The 17,666-nt window shown below is 39.6% G+C and overlaps 1 long non-coding RNA gene across 2 annotated transcripts; it reads right to left on the reverse strand.

Moving 5' to 3' along the window:
* Window positions 1-7,788: 7,788 nt before the first annotated feature.
* LOC121109587 lies at window positions 7,789-17,611 on the reverse strand. Of its 2 annotated transcripts, XR_005857237.2 has the most exons (3): window positions 14,683-17,611; window positions 14,201-14,241; window positions 7,789-11,621 (listed from the first exon to the last, which is right to left on the reverse strand). It is a non-coding gene; the product is annotated as an uncharacterized LOC121109587 (long non-coding RNA). The 2 variants fall into 2 exon arrangements; XR_006937483.1 differs by having other exon boundaries at window positions 14,201-17,611.
* Window positions 17,612-17,666: the final 55 nt, after the last annotated feature.

The raw sequence follows: 17,666 nt of genomic DNA on the forward strand, positions 1-17,666 counted from the left end.
AAGTAAAAAAAACCAAAAACAAATGGAATGATTGCTCCAGTGTAAATTGAGTGCAGCTTAGCCATGAATTAAAGTTTCCACACTTTATGGGAATGAGATCATAAAGCTGTCTCCCAACTTTGACATGTCAACACTGCACCAAAATGATTCTGCTATATCTTAATTTATATTTCATGAAGAAGCTCAAAAATAAACAAACAAACAAAAACCCTAGACCACTGAAAGATAACAAAACCACTAGTTTGATTAGAGGCGTTGCTGTAGGCATTAGTAGAACATTGGGCTAATTGCTCATCATTTGCTTAGTAATGATGGACTTTGGACAATACCTACAGCCAGGCTTTGGAGAACACAGCTGCTGTGATGCTGTGTAATCTGATGAATCACAGCTGCATATAAGCATTAAGTCCTTGCTGACTGAGATTGATTGTAGGATGCTGAATCCACAATTACTTTATAACTTAAAATCTTTACATTGGACAATGCAAAGGAAAGCCTTTTTTTCCTATTCAGCTATTAAATTTTTACATGGACATTTACATGGAATTTATTGATACGATTTAAGGACTTGTTCAAAAACATCATTTATGCCTGATCTTGGGAAGACATTTAAGTCATAGCATTTCCTCTGTTATGAATGCTGAATTTACTGAACCTATTATAATAAAATATTTACCTCTTTGTGCTGTAGTGTAAGTTTTTCAGATGAAGAGCTCAAATCTCTTCCTCATGTCCTCAAGAGAAACGCAGAAGTAGGGAAAATAATCTTAATATCCAATCAATAATGTAAGTTTTGACATCTGTATTTTATTCCCATCCATCATCTTCTTTTAATCTGTTGTCTCATTTCTGAATTCAACAATTCACCCTGCATTTCTCATCTCTTCTTTTCATTACTATTCAGTCCCAGACTTCCCAACAGGTTGCTCATGTGGAGAAACTAGGAAGAACAAGGGTTTGTTGTGTCAATCTTTTCCCTTCCAGGTCTCATCTTAATTCTTGTATCTACTACCAACCAGTATTGGAACAAAGGTAGTACACACATCTTTAAAGAAGCACGTATTGTTAACTTAGTGGTAGCTGGATTTAAGACACAAAAATGTAAATAAACCTTCCTTGTTCCATTGTATGTTAGGCTACTACAACAGGAAATAACAAGCAAAAAAAAAAAAGTCTCAGAAGGAACTACAGAAATCACTTATATTTCAGGATCTGGAAACTAAAGAACTGAGTAAAGCCTTAACAGTGTAACAATTGTTTAAATGCTACCCCAATTGCAGGTTGCACGTATCAGAAACTGAAAAGCATTAAAATGAATGATATCTTTACAATGGAAACACATAAATGCAGGGCTCAAAGTAGAACAAATCTCTTTTTAAAAGACAAAACATTTTCTATCTCCTGTTAGTTGGACAGTAAAGTGCTAACAGAAGAGTGAAATAGATTCAAGTTTCCAATATGAAACAGTTCATCACTGTGACCAAAAAAAAAAAAAAAAAAAAAAAAGGTGAGAAAGAGAAATCTTTAAAAATCTATGCAAAAAGTCAATAGCAAAATATGATTCAGTGCTGCTTTAAAGTCTTGCAAGGCCAAAAGACAGAAAGATGAAAATAATGTACTTTATAATAAGTGGAGGTTAAACCGTACTGGTCTGGACTGGAGAGATGAGTCATGGTTTACAATGGCTCCTGAGAAAGAAGAGGAGGTGGTACAGCACATTTCTTCTCCAGATTTGTCCTCCATAAAAACCTGCCTGAGGCTTTGTGCTCATTCCATCCCTGTTCTACCCTCATGCACATGAGGCTTTGAAGACCATGTACACAGACTGTGAATAATCAGACTTAACCAAGTTGTACATAACCTACCCTAGAAAGTTATTCTGGCCTCCTTCATTCACTCAGGTAGAAAATAAAAGAACAGACTTATTAGAGTTCTGGATGGCTGTATGATGCTGAAGTAACAAAACTTCATCAAAGGTCTTAAAAATAAATATTAATGTTGAATTACCTGACTGAGAGTTAAAAAAATTTAATTCAAAGACTTAGTCTCCAGAGGAATGAGGCACCAAGGCTACAGCACAGCACAGAATATAGAACGAGACCTTCACTCTGACAGCAGGAGGGTGTCAGCATGGTTACAGCATATGGGTTGCATCTTTCTACATCCTAGTATTCCAAGGAGGACAGAATGTAGCCACAAGACACTCGAACTGAGGAAACAAAAATAAATGTGACTACTACCTAATACTTACACAGGATGAAGCAGACAAAATTCAGAGGTGAAAGATAATGCTTAGGAGTCAATATAGATAGGTTGCTCCAAAAGTAATGCCTCCTGCTTATTTCAATGGAAGCTACAACAGATACAAAGAGCAGAATAGCATCATTTGATAGAGCAAATTCTCAGCTACTAAACACTATTTTTCAGCAAAGCCACCACCACTAGCTATGCATTTTTACCAGCAATAAACAAGAGCCTGCATGCCGCAGTCATAAATATCTGCTTTCTTGCTTTAGTTTTCATTGCCAAGGCCAGCCCTCAGGAATTCCTCACCCAAGAGGCCAGAGAAAGTCTGGAGAAGCATTGGATTGCCCATCTAGACTTCAGAAGGGCTTTTTACACTGTCTCCCATTATAACCTCACAGGCAAACTTAGGAAGTGTGGACTGGATGAGGAGATGGTGAGGTGGATTAAGAACTGGCCGAATGGCGTGTCTCAGAGAGTTGTGATCAGACGCACTTTCCCTGTAAAGGGAAAATATTTTGGACACAGGAACTTGGAATAATCCTTCCTCCTTGCTTGTCAAATGAGAGACCCTGGGCACTCCTCCAGTCCCAGTAAACAGTGAGGTGATTCCCTGCCTATAGGATCACGCACACAGGCAGCCCCAACATTCCCTAAACCTTTAACTTAAGCCCCCATCGCCTGTCTTTTGAAACCCAGCCCCTTCTCACGGTTCTGTCTGTAACTTCCATCAGCTTCTCTCTCTGACTTTTGTTACATCCAGTAATTCCTCATGCCACATTCAACAGTTAATTGTATTCAGTTACCTTAAGCTTGAGCCAGGGCCTACCACTTTCATGCAGACCTCAAAAGGAATGGTAAGTATTACTGAACAGATTAAAAAAAAATAGTAATCAGCAGACAGACAAGATTGGGATTTTGGGATCAGTCACATCACAATCCTAGAAACTTTCCTGTACATCCTTTGACAAACTCCCCAAACCACTGGCAATGGCTCCTGAAAAACCTCCCTTCTCCTAGTGCATAAGAGCCACAGAAACCTAGTCTCCAAATACACAAGCAAATTAGCAAAGCAAAATGCCCTTGAGTGTGTTCTCCTTTCTTAAAACTCAGCATGCCTTGAGTCAATCACATTCATGTCACAGACACATGGGGAAGAGCCCTTTGCAACAATAGGTTTGCTGCTGGAAGAGAAACTCACATTTCATCTCCTCTAACTCTGCCCCTAGACTTCATGCCATGCAGTCAGTCAAGGGTATAAATACCAATTAGGGACAATGGAAAACGTAACAATAGTTCCAAAATCATGTGGATACAGACTGAAAGTTCAGGGTTTCTAACTAACTAAGATTCTGCAAACAGCTATCTAGTGGAAATAATAATCTTGGTTTGCTTTTTTTTTTTAACTGTGAACTGGAGAAGTCTTACAGACATGTTCTTGGGCTACTTGGGAGAAAGTTTCCAGGAGGAATGGCAACTTCAATGCCTTCTACATGGTGCTGCTGATCTCAGTCAAATAATAAGAATGTAAATCAGGGAAAGAAGCCTTAGTACTTGTAACATTTTGAATATAAACTACATATTCATGATTCCACCAGCAGGCACATGAATATGTGATTCTGAGCTCAACTTGCTGACTGTAAGCTCTTCAGACCACTGCTTCAGTGAAGAAATTTCCCATTCAGCTATTATGAATTAAGAAGTTATAACTCTGCCCTGGAAAATATAGATAGCAGGCATATTAAGATCAGCTAGAGGGACAAGGAAGTCTTCACTGCAGAAGTCCATATGTTTGAATGTTCATACTGCAGTCAATAAATTCTGCTGAAATGCCGCACTGAAGTATATCAACAGGGACAAAGTGGAGAAATTCAGAAACCAAAGTGCTAACCAGTCAAAACTACTCGTGTTCATATTCTAGCTACCAGCATGTGTTAAAAAGTACCCCAGCGAGCTTACTTTGGGGCTTACCGAAGGTACTCAACGTCTGGAATATACAAGTTTTCTAATCACTCTACACGTTGAAGATATGAGTTTCAAAAGCACAAATTTTCTGTAATGGTATTGAATTAATGCTATAGGTGAGAAGGGGGAAAAGTGTCAGTTGTATGCATAATTGCTAGTTTTGGACAGGATTTTCTGAGATCAGAGGAAGCAAAACAATTAGTCCGTGACCGTGTAAGTCCTTTAAATGTTTTGTGGTACAATTACCATTGAAAAGAAAGAAGACCTATCAAACAGTACACACCTTCTGTTGGTGATGCAAAATTATTGTAGTTAATTGAAGTTAATCAGAAAATGTGATATTGAAATTCTGCACAGCCCAACCTAATTTTATTGCAAAGCATTGATGAAGACTTCAGTTCACACACTGGCGATGAAGTGATGACAATTCCTGCTAACAAAAGTGCAGAGATCACTAAGAAATAGCATATTAATATGGATAAGAAAAAAATATTTTAATTGCCTATACTGTATCTTCTAATACCAAAAAAAAAAAAGAACCTGCTTCATCATCATACACTGCTTCTTGCTTTATACTTCTTGCTTTATAATGTCAGCACTAGCAATCTCATTCTAGAAATAAACCCCTTTGGTGGGTTCATATTCTATATTTCCTCTATAACTAAAAGGAGGATTCTCTCACACTCTGTATGTTACACCTACTCCTCTCCTTCTGGTTAACTAAGGCATTTCTCAATACATGACTGCAGAAGATGTACCCACTAAGTAGTCACTTTAAATTACGTATCAACTAAATTAGATAGGTCTTATGTTGCAGATATGGCCCAAAATGACTCATGGCCTGTTTATGACTCACTTACTTTTTTTGGCAGTGTCATCTTTTTCTTTCTCTCTTCTGATGTAATAGCCTACTCTTCTGATGTCTTTAGAAAGAGACTCTGTGCTCTATTACCTACCTAAACCAGCAAACCTCTGATTCTCTGATCAGCTTTTTATGTTAGTACCTATTTTGCGGCACATGATGTGTGGGGATAAGAAGTGGGTTAGCCTCAGCTGATCATCAGGTGTCCATCAAACCACTCTCTCACTTCACCTCCTTGACAGGACGGAAGGAGAAAATATAATGGAAAAGCTCATGGGTTCAGATAAGGACAGGGAAATCACTTTCAGTGAAGCAATACTTATGTAATGAATTTATTTTGCAAATCTGTGCTTAAAAATATGGTTTAAGTTGGTGTTTGCATTTGAGCATATTCCTCTGCCATTTATAGGGATTTATTCCTTAGAAGAAGAACCATCGTATCTGAACGGAAAGTGGTGATTGCGTTCTATGTATGCAATGTAGAATGAAGCCAAAATTTAACAATTAGTTTCAATTTTCATTTTAATTCATTCATAATCAAATAATCACAAAAATATGATTTGATTCTGGTATCACTTTTTGACACTGTAGGGAAAGAAGAGCTATGAAAAGATCTTCTGTATGTCACCTCAAGCTTGTTGTAGAGGTTGGAGTATTTTAAAGTACAGATTTTAATTCTCACTGAACAAAGGATGAAACTACATGAATCTAATGCATGGGATGGAACAATGACTGAGTAAACCATCCAATATATCTGTAATTTACAAAGTCACTTTCAATATTGTGTTCTTCCCATTACAAGGTGAAATGAAAGCACCAGGTAATACTTAGGGAGAAACTGTTTAACAGCTGGTGATTTGGGGCTGAAATGCACTTGTGCTTGCTTGCCTTTTTATTTCTTGGTGCACACACATCACTTTTTCCTAGTAATATTGGTCTGAAGTAATACTGGTCTGAAGTGACATTTTCTTAGGTTGTTTTGTTCCATAGAAAAAGGAAAAATAAAGATTTCACACAGTGTACAGTACAAAAAAAGTATGCATATTTCAAATCATGAAGCAGTATCTCAGACATTTTCCCAGCAATACTTAATTTGCTCAGAACAAACCATAGTAGAACACCGGGTGGGAAAGCTTTGTTCAGAACTTAATTGCTAAAATTGCAGTAGTCAAATTCCTGCTTACAATCTGGAAGAGAGTAGGGATTGTCTTTTGGGAATGAAAGGTTGGAGCAGGAAACGTCAGAGAATAAATAGTTTCATTCTCAATTTCTAAAATACAGAATATTCTGTCCCTGGTGCATACCTAATTTTATTGCAAAAATATATCATTTAAATGTTAAATCTGTAAGAGAAAGTTTTTCAGACTTTAGGCTCCCAGTTTGTACTTTTTTATAAAAGACATATCAAAAACCTGATATCTAAACTACTTTTTAACAATAGTTACACCACCTAAAAGATACTGAAACTCAAACAAAAAACCAGCACAAATTATTTACAACTGCAGATTGCTGTAGGAGGGTAAACACTAAGAATAGTAACATCCATTCAAACCCTATAGAGGAAAAGAAGACAGTGTTCAGTTGCCACCCTTTAGATGTTCGTGGCAAAGGTGGTGAGGTCTTCAAGTAAAATGGATATGTCAGACTAATAGAATTGCATCTAAATCTAAAAGTAGCCACCTGCTAGTCCTCACTTAGATTGTATTTCATAGTTCACTGCTCAATTACAATGGAGTCAGAGAACAATATAAGAAAAGGCTTTAGTATAATGATCAAAGGATGTATGGAGAACTGGCTTCTACTGCTTTCTCCACCAACCAACTTCATCTATGATTATGAAGAATCTAGGTGGCTATGATGTGCTGCTGAGGACATAAAGAGCTCAATCCTTCATCAAGAAAAAAGCACCTAGAATGGGGTGTTCTCTAACCATGCTGAGTGCTTCCAACGGCTAAATAGAGCAGACTGATAGCAACCAGCCCTGAACTATTTTTTGGAATCTGTAGGCATAGATTCCATTTCTGAAGCAATTCTTTTGTGCTGAGTTGCGTGAGTGAATTAATGGATGAATACTAACTGTGTATCATCAGTCTTACAGTTCAGCACAGCCAATACGGAAGTGATCCTGCACTTTCCTGCCAACAGACTATATTACAGAGGGAGGAAGCCCTGTGTTTTGAAGATCCATTTCTTTTATATGAATGCTTACTATGGCCATCAGGGATACGAATCTTCCTAGTGAATCTAGACTTGTTTTACCTTCCAGAAATGTGCATTTAGAACACCTACAGTTTAGTGCTCTTTTCATGAACTCAAGAGGATGAGATTTCGCTGGAATGAAATGTACATGTGTATGGGGTATTAAGTATCTCCAGTGCATTTGTTCCAACATGTTCCAGCATTCTAATGATTTAGTCTTAAGTAGACTAAATAATAGAGCATTCAATGAGTGTCTTATATCTTTCTGATATACTTTATTTGAGCAGGGTCTTGGTTGTGTAAGCTATTTTAATTAACACTTTAAGCTAAACCTTCACCACCTGCTCTCCTTTAAAATTACAAATGTAAAAGGAATCGCATTCTCAGTAGTATCATTAAAATTCAAGATATTAAAGATGTAAATGTGTGCCTTTTTATTCATTCCAAGAGCACTCGATTGCGGTTTTCCTTTTTACTGTTTTTGTCTCATGTAGGACTCGAAAGACTGAGCATGCTAAATGGTGCCAAAATGCTTTATTGACTGAGCTCTCTGGGACTGCATTTGAAATCACGGATGACTCACATGAGCTCCTGAATCACAGAAAAGAAACACATACCGTAGCAATATTTTTCTAGGCCAATAAGAATTTTCAGGAGATTGTCATAGACTTTTTTTCCGTATCAAATTCCCCAGCTTTATCTGGAGGAAAAGCATGTTCATCAAGAACAACAACAACAACAAAACAGAACTCATACCACCTAAAAATTAAAGAATGAGTAACAGAAGTAAAAAAAAAAAATCTTCTTGAAGTATTGTTGTACTTACAGTTATTATTTCCATTCTCCAGGTACATGAAAACTTACTTAGTTATGATTTCTTCTGTTCTGCATTGACCTCCCAATTTTCAGAGCAATACAATCATCCTTTCTATTAGCATGGTCAGCAGGGAGAATATTGTTAGCTAGCTATCTCAGAAATGTCCCAGCCATAAGCAGGTGTTATCAGATGTATGCCAAAGACAAAGCTGAGATACTAGGACTGCCAGGGAAAAGTCCTTTTAAGCAGCATTTATCAAAAAGATTTTATACAGTAAACAAAAAAAAAAACTCATGGTAGATCATTCCCAGTAAATCAGAATACATGAAACAAATTATTCTATCATCAGACTAGCTTGCTAATGGCAACCTAATGCAGGACTGTGACTACCAGTTAGTCTCTTGGATAGACAAAATCGATCTGCAAGAGTCTTCCAGGCTTCTATTAGCAAAATGACCTTCTAGAGATTTTTTTCTGAGGTGTTCAAAAACATGGATAGATATCTCACTTGCAAAGGAGCTAATGGGTATTTTGAATGAAATGAGTCATACTAGAAATTAAATTACTACTATTTTTAGGTGTAAACAAAAAATATGACATTATAAAATATTCAACGGCTGTCAAATAGAAACATTAGAACTTACAGAGTCATAATGGCTTGTCCAGAATTACTCTGATCTGTTCCCAAACACAAAAGAACAAGAAACCATGATTCTAAAATTAATTCAGAAGCAAAATTATTCAACTAGTATATTAATCTTATATTTACAGCTCATAATCTCAGCATTTTCTTCATTCTTTTAGTATTTCATATTTACATTGACTTTATTCTGTATTTCTTGTAAGTACTAAATACTCTTAATACATTACTGTTACTACTGGATTCATAAAATTATTTCAACTTCTTTATTGGCCAAATTTCCATTAGAATTGGTAATTCCTGATATAATTACATTCCATTAATCAAACTAAAAATGAGACATATCGAATGCCAGTAATAATTTGAGTATGATTTATTACCTCTTCACTCACAGCAAGTGATTTCTAGTCTGTTAATCTTTTTTTTTTCTTCAGTATGCTACACTGTGTAGTATGTACTGCCATTCCAAATTTCCAAATGTCATTTCCAAATAAGAGGTAAAGACACTATTATTTCCAATTTTCTGCCTCGTAACTTGAGGATCTCCCTCATATGAGTTCAATACCTTGCCCATCACTGTCCTGTCCCCTCAGGTGATGACAGGAGAGAAGACAGAGAAGTTCATAAAATAATACATGCTAGAAGGGACCTCTGGATGTCATCTGCTCCAGTCTATTTCTCTACCACCAGAGTATCTGGGCTGGATCAATTCAGATCAAGTTACTCAAGACCTTGTCCAGTTGTGTTTTTAATATCTGTAAAACTGGAAACTCCACAATGCATGTTTCAACACGTTTATGCTTGACAGATGAGGCCGACCAAGCTACGTAGTCTGATCAACACTTTGCACGGGAGGTCCTTTTGTAGAACTCCAGTTTGTTATAAAACACCTTTACAATGCCACAAATGGATGCAAACTGCATAAAATATAAGCTCTAATCTTTCATACTTTGTCATATATATCATCCTTATTCCTTCAAGTCAAGATAGGAACTGCACTAATTAATGGCAACAAGATTTACATGTCTGCTCAGCATCTCAGCATAGCCATTGTCTTAGCTACTCTCCACAAATCAAAATCATGCTGATACATTAGAGACTATTTTTAATCAAGCCTGTAGGTTCTTATCAAAAAGGACACACTTTTTGTTTTGAGTTAGTGTAACCGTATGATTGAAGAATTTCTGTAAACCTCGACACTGCAAGTCACCACAGAGAATTTACTGGCATCATTTTGCTCTCCAGTTTTTATATCAGAATGCTATTGTAGAAGTAGAACATCTAACAGTGTTTTTTTTTTTTTTTCCCTGCAGGGTTTTTGTTGTCTGTTTTATGGATTTTTTTTTTCAGAGTACATGAATGATTTAAAGGTAATACAGGGATGCTGTATACTTAGCTCTTCAATGCTACTAAATGATAGGTTCCATACCCTGAAGAACATTCAGCCTATGGATTGAAGTGCTAGTGACATTAAACTACTGCTCTAGAAATTTGGATTTAGATGCAATAAAAATCCTGGATATACAAGCTATCAGGGTTATATACTTATGATTACTGTATACTGCATGTGGACAATTAATCAGTTTATAAAGTATCCTTAAATCTAGCATGTTGACAAAGTAATAGCATTGTGAATGCAGTATCTTTCTCCATAAATGACATATGACACCTGAGACAGTGCAAAGGTCCAATGCATTTGTCCATTCTAAATCAAAGTTCTCATCTGAATACATGCATCCAACAACTGTTTTCTTTTCTCAAGAGAGGCTGCTAAAACTGCCAGCATTGCTTCAAAGCACCTTTTTCACAGAAGAAGTTACAGCATTCACTTATAGTGGTTCTGAAACCAAGAAGGTAACACGTCTGAATGCTTGGGTTTTACTAGCCTAAGCCATTTGCCCAGTGGTGAGACTTTTGGTTCTGATTTCTCCTAAATTTGCTGTCCCTGGGATTGTTGTTTGGAGAGCTATCTAACATAAAACTGCTCTACAGATCTAGAGAGGGCCATTCTTCCTTGTTGTTCTGTCAGCTCCATGAATTTGGCATTATGTTCTGGTAATTATATACATAACAATTGTAATTTGAAGATTGACACCTGAGATTTATCTCTATATTATACCTAGGACTGACCACCTATCCAGTATATTGTCATAACTCCAATTATCACTGAAGTTGAAGATAGTTGCCTTTTTCTTATGGTCAAATTCAATTCCTGCTAGAATCCCTTATAGTAGTTCTGATGTTCAGTAGACCAAACATGAGATGAAGGCAGAAGGCTTTTTATGGTTTCATTTTGCCCGTGCTTACACTTACTGAAAGTTATGACTCAGTGGAAGAAGAGGAGGCCAATATGTAGCACTGAAAGATTCATTACAAATATTTCAGAACTCTGAAGTGGTTACCATTAAAAATTTTATAAATGTCTTTTCCTGGAGAGAATCTGATGGCTCAACTCTTCCAATGTGAGTTGACTCAATTTCCCCCCAGCCCCCCTCAAAAAAAGGTGGGCAACAGTAACTTCAAATAAGGCTTTGTCTTCCAAATTTCTACATTCCTGTGAGACAAACTCAAGAATAACTGGATTTATGACCATTCTCCAAGTTTTGAAGTGACAAATAGAATATATCTTCAAGGGGAACTGGCAGTTGCATATTATTCAAAGACATAATAAGTTCTCAACAACTAAGAGAATGTAACGCTTATTTTTTATTAGACTAACTTGCATACATGAGCTTCTGTCTAAAAGCACACAGACAACTTTAGATTCAGAGCTTTGTAACCCTTCACAAAAGCTATCCTGGCAGTATTTTCCCTTATTTTTCTCACGCTATTGTTCTCCACAGACCTTGTGATATTTTCAGAAAGGCAGACCAGGTTTCCAGAACAAACTTCAGCTGTCAGGAATAGAAGATAAATCAACTGTAAAGAGTGGTAAAACATAAAAAGTTAAATAAATTAAAATAAAATTAAAATTTCTTTTCGGTTCTGGATGAAAGGATAACCAAGATCTTCAAAACTTGTGAAGGAAACATATCCATGCGAGTCTCAGTTTTTGTCTTCCCCTTGTTGTTGCTCCATATCTCTGAGGCACAGGTAAATAAACATGCAGCTCACTATGAAGTGAGCCAAACCCTTTCCAACAGCTGTGCTGTTAAGACTGAGAGTGACTAAGGAAAAATCACCTTATGAATTAGTGAACTGATTATGGTATTTCAATAAATCCGCTGCTAATCTACCGCCTTCAACCACTTGCATGTGTTTATTCTTATGAATTTTGATGAAAAGCAATTTTCAGAAAAGTACTCAGGGACAAGGAGTACTCACGAGAAAAAGTCAGCAACTCTTTTAGTCTACTCAAGATTGAGGACAGCTGTATGTCTTCCGCATGTTACAGCAAAAATGGCATACAGATGCTGCTGGATGGAACTAGCACATGCTTCCAAAACTGCAAAGATGGGAAAAAGCCAGGAAAGCCCCTGCCTTTCTTGAAAACAAGCCAGAGCCTATTTTCATGAAAACTGTTTACACTGCACTGTTGGCCAAGCACTGCAATTGAGTAGGGCTCACCATATCATAAAAGAGCCACACAAACCATTCAGGCAGTGGCTTGTTCCTTGAGAACCCAATCAGTTTCAAAAACCCTAATTTGTGATGCATTGTGGTCATCCTCTGTGGCAGTCACCTCTGGTGCAGGTGCTTTTTTCAGCAAAGGAGGGGACTGTGGTGTGAACACATTGAAAATGGTGACCACCTACCAAAATGGCTGGGCTGGGGCTGAAACAGACTGGGGGGCCACAGCCTTCCCGGGCAGATGAGTGCATTAGAACAGAGATCCTACAGAGCAAGATAGCAGTCCACACCTTTGATGGCAGGAAACCCTAGAATCTGGAAGGGGCTGAGAGCAGAGAGGAGTGTCATGGGTGCAAGTGTGCCCAGCTCGATGAATTCTTTGAGCACATGGCCATGTTGTGAGAGGAAATCACCAGGCAGCATAGTATTTTTGAATGCACGGTACTGTGCAGTGACATGGGCATACCGACAACCCTGCCTTAAGTCCCTGTAAGTTGAAAGTAAGCAATCTCCCTTTAGCTACAAGTTTCTTTAGAGGAGCTATGCCCCTTGTCCACGACCACTTGTTACATCCCCTGCCTAAATCAGACTTCTATGACACACCGCCCTGAGCTTCTCCCATTTTCCATTCTCCTCTCCCAGCTTTTCTTTCTAACTGCTATAGCTATATACGGCAGCAAACTGGCTAGGCTGATTAGTAGAGCTTTAAACTAGATCTGATGGGGGAATGGGATGTACTTCTGAGTGACAGAGAAGAGACAGGGAACTCTGTCATTTTAGGAAGCAGCATGGAAAAACCTCAGAACTGTCCCAAAGGATTTAGGGTGGGCTCCTCTAAGAAGGCAACGTGGTTTACAGCTCAGCTGAAGCACCTCTACACCAATGCACACAGCATGGGAGATAAGCTTTTTTTTATTAGACAACTTGGATACATGATTTTTTGTCTGCAAATACATAGACTGCTTTACATTCAGAGCTTTGTAAACCTTCACTCATGCTGTCCAGGCAATACTTCCCTTATTTTTCTCACGTTCTTGCTCATGCTGCTATGCCCACAGTATTGCACCTAAAACCCCAACAATGTTATTTTGTCTCAAGGGCAGTGGTGGCTGCCAGTGTGAGAATTGGATGCTTTTCCTACCCCTTGATTATGGCATTTTCTCACTCAAACATGTAGGCACTTGTCCTCCTGTCTCGCCAACTCACATTGAGAGAGAAGTCTGGCCAGGCTCTCACACCCGTAAGGATTCTTATGCTAACTGCCTCATGGCTTCTGCTGGAACACTGAACTTGCAACATTATCAGACCCACTCCTGATGATAGGCACCTAGCCAAATTCTAGGTAGTTCTGATAGTTCCCTCGTATGGTTTAGCTGTATAAAAACAGATAGAAGGGGTGTTGCAAAGGTACCAAACCATGCTTCTCTCCCAGTAACTTTCAGTAAAGCTGTACTGTTCCACTTCTGCAATGAGCAGTATGAAGACAAACTGGTGCACAGTAACTGACTCAGGAGCGAGCAATCACTTCCTGGCATAAACCCCAATGACTACATAGACTACTTTCTTTAAAAAAAAAAAAAGTGCTTGTTCAAAACAATTTGATAAATTATTTATTTTTTAAAGGGAAAAATAAGTAGCAATGACTACTGACATGCTTTCATTCTCCTGACTATGTAAAAAAGACTTTTTGTAAAAAAGAGAAACACATTAATGGCTTAAGCTACCACGGGGAAAAACAAAATAAACAAACAAACAAAACTCATGTATTGTAAATGAAGAGTTTGACTATGAAGGCTTTTGACTATAATTTTCTGTAGTGTTTCTACTGAGATGAAATATGTTGATTAGCATATGAATAACTCTCTAATTCTTTTGGTAGAAAAAAAAAGTAGAAAATATATACCTTTTTACCATACAAGATGTCTGTGACTGTGACTTCTGAAGCTGCAAGAAAACAGAAAACAGACACTTTTTAATCATCCCTTGATATTAATACAAAGACAACAGGAGAAGCAGCTGAAACAAACCATTTAAGTTACTACACACTTGTCAAAGAAAAAGCACTGTGACAGCATTACTTCAGTCTCTCAGAGGAAAGAGATGTTTTTGTTCAATGACTGCTGATATCCCGGTAAAATGCCCAACATAAAAATTAAAAATGAAGTTAAACCATACAAACATCTTCAACTTGTCTCATCTTTTTTTTTTTTTTTTCTATGCACCAATAAACCATTACAATTAATGTCACAGGAATTTACAAACAAGAAAGTAAATTGTTTCCTTTCATTGTCAACATACAATGGCTATTTTCATAGTTCTGTTACATTCTCTGTCCTGTTATACGTACAGCGGTCTTATGTGCTACACCTGAAGGCTCTGGCTTACCAGCAGGAACAGGCATACGAAGCACTATTCAAAAGGGGAATGTTGGTCCTCAGCACTGTCATATAGATGTGGCATACGTGTCACAACAGTGACCTCCTGTGGTAATTTTACTGCTTCGTGTTTTTCAGAGAACACAGCTTGATTAAAGCAGGGCTGTGTTTCAAATCTGTGGCAAATGTCCACCAGCGTCCCTGCCAGACAGAAGCAAATCTCTCCTATACATAGCCAATACTGGGATCATAAAAACAAAAAACAAAACAAAACAAAAAAACACGTATCCTTCACATCTATTGTTGTCGTACATGGAAAGGCATTATAATTAAGAGAATTGAGTGTTATCACACTGGGAGCCTTTTGGTGTCAGCACAGGGCTCTACAATCTACTGATACTTGCAAAGCTGCAAAGGCAGCCGGCATCTCTGTGCAGCTGTCCGCGTGGAAAACAGTCAGCAGCCCTTGATTCCTCCTGGCCTTGCTTGACCATTGTGTCCGTGTTTTAATTTGCAGGTGCTACTATTGTTCTTTCCAAGACTTCTCCCTCCTGGATTGGAAGTGGGAGAGGCTTTTGGCAGTCGTTGCCACTGATGGCTTATACGAGGCCTCCTGAGATTATTCTTGAGGTAAGAACACTGAGAAACAGAGGAAGAATGGTACGGGGCGGAGGGGGCCAAACGCCCTGCTGGGGGTTGCCTTTACCCTTGTCCTCGCATCTCAGCTTTCTTTACCAGTGGTCTTCTTGCAGGGACCTACTCCCCTCCTGTGTATTCCCGCTGAGAATTTCTTCTGCCAGACTGCCCCAAGTCCTCTGTGCAAGCTTCTGCCAGCTTAGCTTGCTTGTCTTCCCAGCCACTGTGGAACTGTCAGGCTAGCACTGAAGGGGAACCCATAAGGTGCCATGGGAGATGTGGGTTGTGAGAACGCTGGGGCTCTTAGCGAACCCAAGCGGGCACGGAGGGCGGGCACTGCAGGAGGGCCCCATGTTGTGTTTGCCAGCCCATCCTGGCACTGCTCCTGAGCTACTTGCACAAGTCGGAGACTTGGCTGGTGCCCGTGGAAGGAGGTGGGACTGGATGAGAGGGAGCGGTTGCTTCCCCTTCCAGGAAAGGCTCGTGCAGGTGAGCCCTTCTTTGCCCCGGGCGGGTGCCTTTCAGTCTCAGCAGCCCCTCCTGGTTTTTGGCAAGTTGCTCCACAAAAGAAGGAGCCCGAGAGCTTCTGCAAGTGGTGCACCCAGCTCACCGCCACGCACGTATGCCTCCTGTGCTTCAGAGCAGAGCTGATGGGCCAGTACGCCTCTAGAGCCCCCGATGCTGGGGCAGGAATTTCAGCCAGGACGCTCTTTTGCACATGAACACTGTTCTTTCTTCTCCTCTTTTAACCTGACAATCATCCAGGTAACTGCTGGCCCTTCCCAGGAAGTCAAGGGCACGTCTTCATCAAGTTGCCTGTGGGCATCTTTCCCACAGCAGTTACGATAAACCATGGAATTCCAGCAACAGCGTACCACGCAGACAACATCTCCAGTGCTCTGGATTCTTCAGTTACATAAGGCTGCAAGTGCTGAGCAACTGGGGCCACCCAGAGTACACCTGTGTGTATCAGTTCAGGCTCCACAGTGATCCAGCCCATGACAGTGACGCTAGGGGAAAGCTATGCAGTTTACTTCAGAATAAATAACTTTTCCCATGTTGAGTTTCTTTTGTCCATCACACTAACTGTTAAGAGATCTCCCTGTCTTCATCTTGACCCACGAGTTTTTTCATCCCCTGTTCTCCTGCTCTCCTTTTTGGGAGGAGGAGGGAGTGAGTAGCTGGTGGGAGTTAGGCCCTTGTCTAAGGCTAGGCCAGCACAACCACATATTAGGCCAAAACCTGCACAGAAGTTGAGTGGACAGCCACAGTTATTTCTGAGAGCGTTGAGGACAGGTACTTATGCTGGGAATAATAAGCCTTTGTGCTTGTCCTTGTGGTCTCCGGGCTCCAGAAGAATCAAAGAATCATTTAGGTTGCAAAAGACCTTCAAGATCACTGAGCCCAACTGTGTGCTTCTGTATTTTTGTTACTTACTAAGTGGCCAACCTGGTCCTCTGGCATGCAAGTCAAAAACTCCAGTGTGTGCAGCCACTTACTGAAGCCATTCAGTACTCCATGCTATCCTTTTTTTTGTCCTGTGGTGCCCCAAACTGTACTCAGAGATTGAGGTAGTGCCACACCACTGCAGTGTAGTGATTTGAAGAAATCAATGTGTATGAACTTAACAGCAGCACTTTCTTACCATTAAGCAAGGTATTCTTTATTGGCAGAGCTGGGATGGCATTGGGATAACTCTTGAAGAATGCTCACCAGCTGATTGTTCATGAACAGGTTATGTTTTCACATGTATTAGATATTCATTATATTCCCAAATTTATTATCCTATTCACTCCCAGCGACTTCCCAACAGACATAGCTTCATTTGGCAATCTCTGATGTCATCTAGCTTTCTAGCACCGTGATGGTCCATTGTTGGTTCACTTCCAGCCCTTTAATGTGGGTCCAGGGTCATTTACTTTCTCCCAACACTCCTTTTGTTCCAAAGATTGCTGTGGAAAGCAAAGACAACAGGGGAAGTCTCTGCACACACAGATAAAGAAGATGAAGGGGAAGGTCTTGATGCTGGCTGTCACTGTGGGCTAATTCCACCTGGCACGTGGCTCCTAGCGATAAAGATCCCAACAAACGGTTGCACAGCTTTTCCATTGTTGTGTGCTTACAACACGCCTCCCCATCTACAGTGCTCCCTCCGCCCGGCTGGGAGTGCTGGGCCTGACGCACCCTAGGCTGCGGCGAGCATTCCTGTCTGCCTGGGCGCACTGCTGACTGATGCTCAGCGTACTATCGAACGAGACCCCAAACCGCCTTCAGCGCAGCGGCTCTACGTCAGATAAAATGGCGACCTCGGGGCGGCTGCGGGTCGGGATTGGACCGTTGGTGCCCGCCTCTGCTGGG

The sequence above is a fragment of the Gallus gallus genome, chromosome 2 (assembly GCF_016699485.2).
Source record: "Gallus gallus isolate bGalGal1 chromosome 2, bGalGal1.mat.broiler.GRCg7b, whole genome shotgun sequence".
NCBI classification, from domain to species: domain Eukaryota; kingdom Metazoa; phylum Chordata; class Aves; order Galliformes; family Phasianidae; genus Gallus; species Gallus gallus.